This window comes from Salvelinus alpinus, chromosome 6 (genome assembly GCF_045679555.1).
Source record: "Salvelinus alpinus chromosome 6, SLU_Salpinus.1, whole genome shotgun sequence".
Taxonomy (NCBI): domain Eukaryota; kingdom Metazoa; phylum Chordata; class Actinopteri; order Salmoniformes; family Salmonidae; genus Salvelinus; species Salvelinus alpinus.
Genome location: NC_092091.1, coordinates 84,654,709 through 84,667,589, shown reverse-complemented (window position 1 = coordinate 84,667,589; position 12,881 = coordinate 84,654,709). Strand labels below are relative to the sequence as shown.

Here is a 12,881-nt window from a genome sequence, read left to right as displayed (position 1 = left end):
TCTTTGAAAGAACAACTAGTAGTTGGTCTGCCCGCTCCTCAGTCTGAGAGAGATTCTGAGAGCAGGTTCGAGTCCTCTTCCTCTGTACATAAACACTGTTTAAAACTGTATAACACAATAGTGTTTTTGGAAAACTGGTTCATATATCCTAAAGGCAATAGCGAATGTGGCTATGTAGTGTAACGACCCTGGGTTTATAAGCGCGGAAATCGACTCTGCCGTTGGAGCATGCTTTTGCGGCACAGTCGATAGCGCGCCGGACTTCGGGCTAGAAGGTCGAGGGTTCGAGACCTGCTCCGTGCTGTTTCATTACACTGGTGTCGGAAGTGATCGGACCTCGCATCCACGACAGTGCGTGTGCTTGGCCGGTGAGCGCGTTCCTGTAAGACGTAAAGTCGCAAGCTAGCGCGAGGACGCGCTCTTTGAAAGGAGGGAGTAGTGTAACGACCCTGGGTTTATAAGCGCGGAAATCGGCACAGTCGATAGCGCGCCGGACTTCGGGCTAGAAGGTCGAGGGTTCGAGACCTGCTCCGTGCTGTTTCATTACAGTATATATTTATTTTGCTGTTCATTAATTGAAGACCTATTTCAGCCAGTTAACCAGGTTTTTGCTGTCTTAGCTAGCCGTGTTAATGACGAGCTAACTAGCACCGTTGGTCTCTGCACTACAATGTCACGCCAGCTATTGCCAGCAGGTGATTTACTAGCAGGTGACTTATTGAAATATTAAGTGAATGTTTATTTTCTTACTACCTTAAACGGTTTATATAAAAGGGGTGTACTTGTGCTCTGTATTTATGGATTAATATCACTTCACATTGAGGGTGTTGTAGCGACCCGCACAGACAGCGGTGTGTTAGGCTATTAGTGGGTTGTGTTGTATTTACCAGTGTTCGCGGGGTCCGACATGCTAATCAACCTGTTAAGTGCCAATCACGGGAATGCCTGGTGGTTGGCGGAGTGGGGTTGGGCAGGGGGATGGAGCATTGGAAGATAAGACCAGGTTTAGCCATTGTTCTTTCCCTTACGCCTGACCTTCACAAGAGAAGGTCACGTTTGACGTGGGCCAAACAGTAGGCTGTGTAAAGTTGGGTTAATGTTGATAATTGGATATGGAGAAGGGTGAGCCGGTCAAGGATCGATTCAGACAAGGTGATAAATTGTATGACAAGCGACAGTTTAATTATGAGTAAAGATATCTGGTACAAGCGTATACGGTCTCGTTCCTTCGGCTCATAGAGAACCTCCAGAAAAAGCCCAGATAACAGAATGCATAGACATTTTATACAACACAGAAAGTAGGTTGAGTCTGGAAGTTCTGGTCCTTTGGTTGGTTCTGGACAGGTTGTTGTCTTCTCAGATTGATCCTGATGAGCTGGGCGTCATCCTTCTGAGTCTTATAGCAAAAGTTCTTTGTTATCAAATGTTCAGCTAAAACAGGAGATTTTGTGTGTGCGTAGTCAGCCCTCTGTCCTTGAGTATGTGTGTGTGTCTCATTATCTCGTGAAATGCGGACCCAAGCACTCTTTTGATCAAGGCCTTTCCTTATCAGTGTTTATAAAAGGTCTGTGCCAGCCATCTGTCTTTGGGTGTGTGAGAAACCCTGCTTAGAAAGAAGTTAGTTATAACAATGTAATAGCAATATGCTTGTGTTATTTTAAATGGTATTTATTACAAATCCCCCTCTTCACGTCTCATTAGAGACGTGACAAAAGCTAGGACAAAAGCTATAAATGGCAAAATTAGAGTAAACTTTATCAGAAGATAAAGTTTTGATTCCCTCTCTTCACGTCTCACAAGAGACGTGACATAAACTAGGTAAGAGTAAGAAAAGCAAAAGCAAACAACCAGGGAAACTTTCTCAGAGAGAAAGTTTTAATTCCCTCTCTTCACATCTCACAAGAGACGTGACATAAACTTTAAGCGAATCCAGGCACAAGAAGGGAAACTTTTTCCAGAAGAAAAAGTTTTGATTCCCTCTCTTCACGTCTCCTAAGAGACGTGACATAAACATGGAATCAAGCAGGAGTAGTATATGCAGAAACTTTCTTGAAGAGAAAGTTTCATATGCCCTCTCTTCACGTCTCCTAAGAGACGTGACATAAACTAGAAAAAGGTAAAAGCAGCAGGCATGTTGTTGTCCTCAAAAGATGGAGGGCCTTCATCCCCTAAAAGAGGAAACATCTGGGAAGGGCTTGTTGGGTCAATGGCTTTAGCTATGACCCTAGTGGTGAGTGAACGAATGCATGGTATGCAACAGCAACCACACAAAACCAAAATGGCTGCAAACACTGAGATAGAAACCAAAATTGAGGACACCAGGGTTTTATATTTCCCAAAAGCATCCATCCAGGAATCCCACATGGAGGTGTCTACACCAGAATGGGATTTCATCTTACCATTAAGAGTCCTCAAGCCTTCTAAGGCAATGGTCAGGCTACCTTCAGTGGCGGTGTTGTTAGGTATAAAGGTGCAACACTGTTCACCAAACATAGAGCATACACCTCCCTTCTCAGAGAGTAGCATGTCTACTGCAATGCGGTTTTGGAAGGCCATCAAGCTGGTAGCCGCCAATTGGCCATGTACCGCCTCAAAGCCTTGCTGGGTCCAATTGCCTAGTTTTTGGACATTAAAATGGATATAGTTGATCCTGTCAACATTTTTATTAATGGTGCACCACCAGCACACTGATGATTCAAAACCGGCTGCAACCTGGTCTACGAGTTTATACTTATCTGGCACCCCCCTAGGGACTCCTATGGCGTCAATATAGGTGGGGTCTCCAGGATCCACTCCTGTTGATCTTTTGGACCGGGATAAATCCCCGTCCCTCTCTACACGGGCCATCAGGTCCTTTACTTCCATAGGATACACTGAAACAGGAAGAAGCAGAGAGACAAGAGCACAAAGACCAGTGGCATTTCCTGGCAGACGGTCATATAGATGGTTTCCTCCACACCACCACCAGACATCAGCTCTAGACACAGGTTGGAAAGGGGCATTAGGATTATAGGTGTTATTGCACCATTCATAAGGTAGTGCTCCCAGCATTGGAGGGCCAAGGGACATATTTATACAAGTAAAATTAGCCCTGGCAACCCGAGAAGAAAACATCGGGCCCTTTCTAGTACTTTTAACAATAGGGTAAAACTTGTCCCCTACGGAGCAGTTGGCAGTTGGGTTGTCATGTTTCATAACAGGAAGAAGACATACGTCAGGTAGGGTAGCCGGTACAATGCGAAGGAGTGGACGGGCCCCCATACATACCACACAGCTCTGGTGGGTGGCCTTTCCAGCCTCCTCAGTCACCAATAAGGATGAGCAAGGACCAAAAGGAGACCACTCCAATAACTACACCTGGAGTGGCCAATCACACATTAGTAACCAAAAAACGAGAATATGTTAAACCCTCAGGTCCATCCCTCTATACAACCTGTACCAGGTGGGCTCGTCGCCACCCGGGAACTTCAAACCTTCACAACAGGGAGGACAAACATCACTTTTTTATTCATTCGACAACATCAACTACAGCGAACCAAGGGTCTTCCTCTGTCAGGCCCACTCTCCTGCGAAAGCTTGATTCCGTATCAGCCTCTCCAACTGTAGCATCAAGCAGCGGCATCATACCAGAGGCCCTTGCCACATCTGTAACAGACTTCTTCAAACAAGGTATGATACAGGCAGCACAGAAATGAAAAACAACAACTAGTGTCAGAAATCCAGTAATCATCACTGCAGTGCACTTACCAAACCAACCACCCAGCCAAGGGACCAGTCCACTCTCCTCCACACCTGCAAGACCCCTCACCCCCACCGATAACCTTGCCAACCCACTCAGAGCTTTTGAAATGCTCCCATCCGGACTAGTATTGTTAGGGACAAACGTCTAACACTGTTCTCCAAACATTTTACATACACCTCCCTGGTTGGCCAGAATCATGTCTAGTGCTAGTCTATTTTGTCTACGAGGTGGCATCCAATTGTTCAGCCACCCCCGTAAGTGCAGTGTGGGTGTAGTTAACAAATCATTGTTGATTATACTAGATATAATTGATCCAGGCATTATGCTTAGCATCAACAATAGCTGGGCCAATGATGGGCATCAGATGCCACAGGCCATCATTCCTGTTTAATGTCTGGAATTCGTGGGGGACCCCTATTGGGACCCCCAACAGGTTGGTGTGGATGTTATCTGTACTCTTGGACCAAGGAGCGTCACGTTTCTGCCGACTCCTGGGTTGGTCCCAAGCCTCTGTCATGTGCAGCTCCCAAAAGTTGGTTAGCTGTAACCTCAATAATAGGCAATGGTGTTTATCAGACTGGCCAAAACACATGTTCCCTGATAATCTCCTTTCAAAATGTGGTCAACCGCCTGGCAGGTCCACACATCCACCATACATCAGCAACACCTCTAGTTAATAGTGACATTAGTGATGCAGGCAGCAGTAGGGAACCTCCCATAGTCCATACCTCTACCTGTACCAGTGTTACAGCTGTAATATCCCCCATATGCCTTAACCCCCATGGTGTCTTCTGGGGACGGACTTCTGGGAACACAAGACTCAGAGTTTTACACAGGGTTGAATTTGGCTTAAACTTTCCAATATGCACATCCAACCTTCCCCCTTACTTAGGGCAAATGGGTGAGCAGCCAGAATAGGTCTGGCATGTCCACATACGACACAGTCCTTTTTATTAAGTGTTTTATAGGCCAACCACATATTCTCCCTTCCCTCATAACCAGTTTCAGTCCCCAATTGGTCACTATCTGAGATGTCTTTTACATTTATTACCTATACCAGATTGTAGAGTTCAGGTGATGGCGTGGGACTTGGTCTTGAAGTGGTGGAGGAGGCCGGCTGAACCTGGTCTGTTGGAACTGGTGGTGGTTCTGGCAGTACTGTGATGGTAACATCCCCATCGTATCCTAATCAGACAGCTCAGGACTACAAGCAATCCTGTAAAGCCCCACCCTCTCCCAGAGAAAACATCATCAGCAAGAAGCCAGACACACCTTCACTTCTATGAACAAACACAGGGATGGAATGACGGGAAAAGGAAATCTTCATCCGAGAGATGGCCCCCGGAATTCTGTTAATTCCAGTTCTCCTCTCGGACACTGTGCTTGTTCGACAGTGTCAATGTGTCTTACCCTCCAAGTGCGATATGCCCCCAGGTCGGGTGAATCACCTTCTCCTTTAATTCACCTGCAATGCATAGAATCTTGGACATACAGGTTTGGTTAACAAACAGTTTCTCATTTTGTTCTATCTGATTATATATTTAACTTCTATGCCTATTTATTAGCTAGAATTTTTTTTAAATTAGTTTATTATCCAATAGGCCCCATCCTATCCTAGACCAAAATGTACCCCTCCCCCGTTTGATACCTGGCTCTGCCCAGGTATCAACCTTACCTATTCTAAATAATGACTTAGTAAAATATTCTTATGTTCTACATTATTATGTAGGAGCGCCCCTTTCATTTTCCACATGTCCAATTCTCCCTTTTGTCTCCATTCAGTAACTGTTATCTACCCATTCTGTTATCTCTGTCCTGGCGCCCCCTTCCAAAACTCCCTTCTCTGCTCTCAAACCTTCAAGGTCTCAGCAGTGCGGGGAGGGCCACTCTGTCTGCCCTTTCCCTTATCTGTCTGTAGCTTGGTCCCAAACATTAACTAAGTGTCTCACTGTTTTGACTTTATCTAAAATCATGGATTTAAAATTAACAACATGTCTTATAGTGTCAATCTCTAAAGTCCTTACATAACCTTAATAAACCTATCTCTATCTTCTTATGGCCAAAACAAATGCTAACCATATAAATTCCTTTCTTTACTAATAAGCTCTCTATCACTTTTATTTCCATGCCCTATAGGCTTAAAATATCTCCTGTTCAAACCAATTCAATAACAGCCCATTCAAAACCGGCGTGCTCCTGGCAGCTCCCCCTCTTGGACCTTGCGAACCTGGGTAGAGAGTGCTACAGAGAGTTCCGTCAGTTTCCTTACATAATCAGTCATACCTATCTGGTGTACATCAAGAGCGGGCATATGACCTCCCTCTCTTGGTGGTCCTTTCCTTCTTAAACAAATTACTTTTATTCTTTTCTACCTCCCTGTCTCTAGCTTCCTGCACTGCCTCTCTCAGTCCGCCTTCCATCGTACTCAGTTGGACCCTGCTTGGCGGTCCCCCTCCTAGATAACCTACCTGTGTCTATCTCAACTTCAATCCCTCCCAAACCTTCTTTATAGTCTTCCACTGTTCTTTTCCCCCTGACCTGTCTTGTAGCTTTTGATCTAGAAAATCGTTAAATTTAAGCTTGGGAGTATTTGGGGTCGTCATATTGTCATGTATTTTATATTTTAACTTTTATCTCTATATTTTAAATCATCTGATTAAATTTCATCACTATATTTAGACTATCTGAATATACTTAGCCCGTCACTGGTAAATACCCGTGATGAATTCTTGGAGACACGTACTCTGTCTTATCTCAGAGCTCCTCCCTCGTATATTCAGAATTTTTATACATATATTATTTGATTTATACGGCGTTGTGGAATGCGCAACCAACAGATTATATCAGCACATTAAAACACATCATTTAGACATTCATTCAATATAGTCAATATTTATCACTTAAAATACTTCACATTAATCAGTATACTTTCAACACTTACACATTACATTAGAGATCTCTCAAACACTCTGAACCTATTCCTTACCGATCTCAGTCGGACCGGTCTCAGCCGGACTTATTGAATAGCTATCACTTATCATTACACAATTCAAACCTACTCCTTACCGGTCTCCGCCTGGACTATTGAGTAGGTCTTATCACAACACAAATTAAGTTTATTCCTTACCGACCTCAGTCGGACCGGTCTCAGCCGGACTTAGAATAGTTACCACTTTATCATTTACCACTGTTCACTTTAACTACATCCTTCACCGAACGAATATTCGGGCTTTTGGATGAGGCTTATACACTTTAAGACTATCGGAATCCTATTTTTAACTAGCAATGTTCATCATTAAACAACATCCATTAAACAGTTGACATTTACACATCCGACCCTATTGGTACATGGAGCGTTTGTCATTAAACAATACACATTAATCAGTTGACATTTACACATCCGACCCTATTGGTACATGGAGCGTTTGTCATTAAACAATACACAGTATTCTATTCCCTACCGAATCTAATCGGACCGGTCGCCGCCGGACTATCGGAACAAAATTATGGCCACATATGTTTACTTCACTGTCCTTCACATGTCATCTATACACATAAATTTAAACAAGAATTCTTACCCAGACTCGGTACCACTGATCGAAATTTGGAAGAACTATACGACAATATGCAAAGTTTGATTTAACAGGTCTTGCTTACCTTGTTTATGGTCGACCAGAAGATCAGTTTCCCGAGTTGAGCAGAACTGTCGTCCTCCCCCCCAAAAGATTTCACCTGTCCTCCGTGAACCGTCCTTTCACCAACTCGCCCTCTCCCACCCAAATCAACCACTCTGGACCGGGTCTCTAGACAACCATCCTCTGCTTACCAAGTTTCTGTTGATAATTGGATATGGAGAAGGGTGAGCCGGTCAAGGATCGATTCAGACAAGGTGATAAATTGTATGACAAGCGACAGTTTAATTATGAGTAAAGATATCTGGTACAAGCGTATACGGTCTCGTTCCTTCGGCTCATAGAGAACCTCCAGAAAAAGCCCAGATAACAGAATGCATAGACATTTTATACAACACAGAAAGTAGGTTGAGTCTGGAAGTTCTGGTCCTTTGGTTGGTTCTGGACAGGTTGTTGTCTTCTCAGATTGGTCCTGATGAGCTGGGCGTCATCCTTCTGAGTCTTATAGCAAAAGTTCTTTGTTATCAAATGTTCAGCTAAAACAGGAGATTTTGTGTGTGCGTAGTCAGCCCTCTGTCCTTGAGTATGTGTGTGTGTCTCATTATCTCGTGAAATGCGGACCCAAGCACTCTTTTGATCAAGGCCTTTCCTTATCAGTGTTTATAAAAGGTCTGTGCCAGCCATCTGTCTTTGGGTGTGTGAGAAACCCTGCTTAGAAAGAAGTTAGTTATAACAATGTAATAGCAATATGCTTGTGTTATTTTAAATGGTATTTATTACAGTTAATAAACTCAATCCTCTGTCTGGACATTTGTTCCTTTATGATCTAGTCAGTATGTATCACTAAGGTTACTGTTGCTCCTATCTAACAGATATATTGTGTCCTACCTAACCATGTATCACTACTGTTGCTCCTATCTAACAGATATATTGTGTCCTACCTAACCATGTATCACTACTGTTGCTCCTATCTAACAGATATATTGTGTCCTACCTAACCATGTATCACTACTGTTGCTCCTATCTAACAGATATCTTGTGTCCTACCTAACCATGTATCACTACTGTTGCTCCTATCTAACAGATATCTTGTGTCCTACCTAACCAGTGAGCGTGTGGCTGTGACTGTCCTGTCAGTGCCTGTCATCACTGTTTGATTTATTTTACTGCAGGTATACTTTTCTGTATTTTTTGTTATTTTCTAAACACATCGCATGTATACTATACAATCACTTTGTCGATTCAGTCTGAGAGCAGTGAACATGTGACTGTCCTGTCAATGCCTGTCATCACTGTTTGAAATATTTTACTGCAGATAAAAACTGAGTCAACCTGAAGTGTGGGTGTCCGTGTGCCTTTCTTCTGGGGGGCTATGTGAAGTTGGTTACACCAGGTGCCTGTACTACAGAAACACTGCTAATCCAACAATAGTGCTAGGTGCCTGTACTACAGAAACACTGCTAATCCAACAATAGTGCTAGGTGCCTGTACTACAGAAACACTGCTAATCCAACAATAGTGCTAGGTGCCTGTACTACAGAAACACTGCTAATCCAACAATAGTGCTAGGTGCCTGTACTACAGAAACACTGCTAATCCAACAATAGTGCTAGGTGCCTGTACTACAGAAACACTGCTAATCCAACAATAGTGCTAGGTGCCTGTACTACAGAAACACTGCTAATCCAACAATAGTGCTAAGTGCCTGTACTATATAAACACTGCTAATCCAACAATATTGCTAGGTGCCTGTACTACAGAAACACTGCTAATCCAACCAATAGTGGTAGGTGCCTGTACTACAGAAACACTGCTAACTAAACAATAGTGCTAGGTGCCTGTACTACAGAAACACTGCTAATCCAACAATAGTGCTAGGTGCCTGTACTACAGAAACACTGCTAATCCAACAATAGTGCTAGGTGCCTGTACTACAGAAACACTGCTAATCCAACAATAGTGCTAGGTGTCTGTACTACAGAAACACTGCTAATCCAACAATAGTGCTAGGTGCCTGTACTACAGAAACACTGCTAATCCAACAATAGTGCTAGGTGCCTGTACTACAGAAACACTGCTAATCCAACAATAGTGCTAGGTGCCTGTAATATATAAACACTGCTAATCCAACAATAGTGCTAGGTGCCTGTACTACAGAAACACTGCTAATCCAACAATAGTGCTAGGTGCCTGTTCTACAGAAACACTGCTAATCCAACAATAGTGTTAGGTGCCTGTACTACAGAAACACTGCTAATCCAACAATAGTGCTAGGTGCCTGTTCTACAGAAACACTGCTAATCCAACAATAGTGTTAGGTGCCTGTACTACAGAAACACTGCTAATCCAACAATAGTGCTAGGTGTCTGTACTACAGAAACACTGCTAATCCAACAATAGTGCTAGGTGCCTGTACTATAGAAACACTGCTAATCCAACAACAGTGCTAGGTGCCTGTACTACAGAAACACTGCTAATCCAACAATAGTGCTAGGTGCCTGTACTACAGAAACACTGCTAATCCAACAATAGTGCTAGGTGCCTGTAATATATAAACACTGCTAATCCAACAACAGTGCTAGGTGCCTGTACTATATAAACACTGCTAATCCAACAATAGTACTAGGTGCCTGTACTATATAAACACTGCTAATCCAACAATAGTGCTAGGTGCCTGTACTACAGAAACACTGCTAATCCAACAATAGTGCTAGGTGCCTGTACTACAGGAACACTGCTAATCCAACAATAGTGCTAGGTGCTTTTCTCAAAAATGTATATTTTTTAGATTTTCACCAAGCCTCAAAAGTGGTCGCCTGATGTGGTTAAAGCGTTGTTATGGACTTAGAACATATAATGTTGTTGTGTTTCTGTTTAAAAAATACTTTTGAGAACGATAACTTGAAAATAAACACAGAAAATCTGAAACCTGTGAATTCCTGACTATCATTTACACTCACAGCACACCAACCCATCACCATCAAACACCAGACACACACACAACAATACATCATAGTCTATGTGGAGGATTAATAACTACACACCAGGACAACAATACATCATAGTCTATATATATATATGAGAGAGAGAGAGAGAGAGAGAGAGAGAGAGAGAGAGAGAGAGAGAGAGAGAGAGAGAGAGAGAGAGAGAGAGAGAGAGAGAGAGAGAGAGAGAGAGAGAGAGAGAGAGAGAGAGAGAGAGAGAGAGAGAGAGAGAGAGAGAGAGAGAGAGAGAGAGAGAGAGAGAGAGAGAGAGAGAGAGAGAGAGAGAGAGAGAGAGAGAGAGAGAGAGAGAGAGAGAGAGAGAGAGAGAGAGAGAGAGAGAGAGAGAGAGAGAGAGAGAGAGAGAGAGAGAGAGAGAGAGAGAGAGAGAGAGAGAGAGAGAGAGAGAGAGAGAGAGAGAGAGAGAGAGAGAGAGAGAGAGAGAGAGAGAGAGAGAGAGAGAGAGAGAGAGAGAGAGAACAGTCCCCTGAGCAAGCTGGACCTGGGGCTCTGTTCACAAACAGACCCCACAGAGCCCCAGGACTGCAAACATATTGGACCCAACCAAATCATGAGAAAACAAAAAGATAATTACTTGACACATTTGAAAGAATTAACAAAAAACAGAGAAAACTAGAATGCTATTTGGCCCTAAACAGAGAGTACACAGAATACCTGACCACTGTCACTGACCCAAACTTAAGAAAAGCTTTGATTATGTACAGACACAGTGAGCATAGCCTTGCTATTGAGAAAGGCTGCCGTAGGCAGACCTCAAATCAAATTGTATTAGTTACGAGCCCCTAACCAACAATGCAGTTTTAAAAAATATGGATAAGAATAAGAAATGAAAGTAACAAGTAATTAAAGAGCAGCAGTAAAATAACAATAGTAGGACTATATACAGGTGGGTACCTGGCTCTCAAGAGAAGACAGGCTATGTGCACACAGCCCACAAAATGAGGTGGAAACTGAGATGTACTTCCTAACCTCCTGCCAAATGTATGACCAGTTAATTCATACTGTATGTTGTAGTCTGTCCAAGAGGGGAATCACACAGACTGATCTCAGTTAATTCATACTGTATGTTGTAGTCTGTCCAAGAGGGGAATCACAGACTGATCTCAGTTAATTCATACTGTATGTTGTAGTCTGTCCAAGAGTGGAATCACACAGACTGATCTCAGTTAATTCATACTGTATGTTGTAGTCTGTCCAAGAGGGGAATCACACAAGACTGACAGCCTGTCATTTTATTAAAAGCATTCAGTTGATTACATGGCAGTTTAGAGAGCAACATCATAACAATAATCTACATCATAATCAATATAAGAACATTTATAATCAACAACATCATGAGAGGTAAACAACAACAAACCCCTTTATTTTATTTTTTTTCAAATACAAAGAATGAACAGATGATTATAATAATAATGGAGACACTTCAAGATAAAGAATCTAAGAGACACTAAAAAAGATAAAGAATCTAAGAGACACTAAATAAGATAAAGAATCTAAGAGACACTAAATAAGATAAAGAATCTAAGAGACACTAAATAAGATAAAGAATCTAAGAGACACTAAATAAGACAAAGAATCTAAGAGACACTAAATAAGATAAAGAATCTAAGAGACACTAAATAAGATAAAGAATCGAAGAGACACTAAATAAGATAAAGAATCTAAGAGACCCTAAATAAGATAAAGAATCGAAGAGACACTAAATAAGATAAAGAATCTAAGAGACACTGAATAAGATAAAGAATCTAAGAGACACTAAATAAGACAAAGACTAAAGAAAAAAGCAATACATTCTGGAACACAGACTCTTAAAATAATTAAACCCCATGTTACCCAAACCACATGTTACCAAATCCCCATGTTACCCAAAACCCCATGTTACCCAAAACCACATGTTACCCAGAACCCCATATTACCCAGAACCCCATGTTTCTCTGGTGGTAAAAAACCAAACTAAAAGGAATAATGGTGGTTGCAGTCACTCCTTTTATATTTCTTCCAAGGTTCTAGAAAGATAAACTAATTCTGAACTTGTTATTGAAATTAGAACCACTTCGGGTTTGTCACCACATTTTAAACACCAGTCCACTGCTGACCATCGATTTAAAACACAAAACTGACCTAAGATCAGCATGTAGGGTCAGCTTCATTCTACTCCTACTCCGTCCCCTGGGCTGCTCTCTCCTCTCCTGGTCCAGCTTCAGCTCTGGAGCTCAGAGAGACCATCTCCATGGCATTGACATCAAGATCCATGCTGCTCACCCTGTTCACTCTCTTCTGCCTCCTAGTGGGCTAGGGAGACACAGCACCAACAGTCAGACATTTACTCGCTAGTATCTCCATTCTCTCTCCCTCCCTCTCCCCCTCACCCTCTCCCTCTAGTTTAAATGACTTGTAACGTCTGAGTAAATGTCTTTACCTTGTAGTACAGGTAGGAGGTGGTGATGGCTGTCAGTAGGAGCAGCAGCACTACAACGTGTCTGATGATGAAGGCTGGCAGAGGAG

At 42.6% G+C, this 12,881-nt stretch overlaps 1 protein-coding gene across 1 annotated transcript in view; it reads left to right on the top strand.

Moving 5' to 3' along the window:
• LOC139579779 (scavenger receptor cysteine-rich domain-containing protein DMBT1-like) overlaps positions 1-12,881 on the top strand; it is a 260,129-nt gene that overhangs the window by 239,909 nt on the left and 7,339 nt on the right. The window lies entirely within an intron of this gene.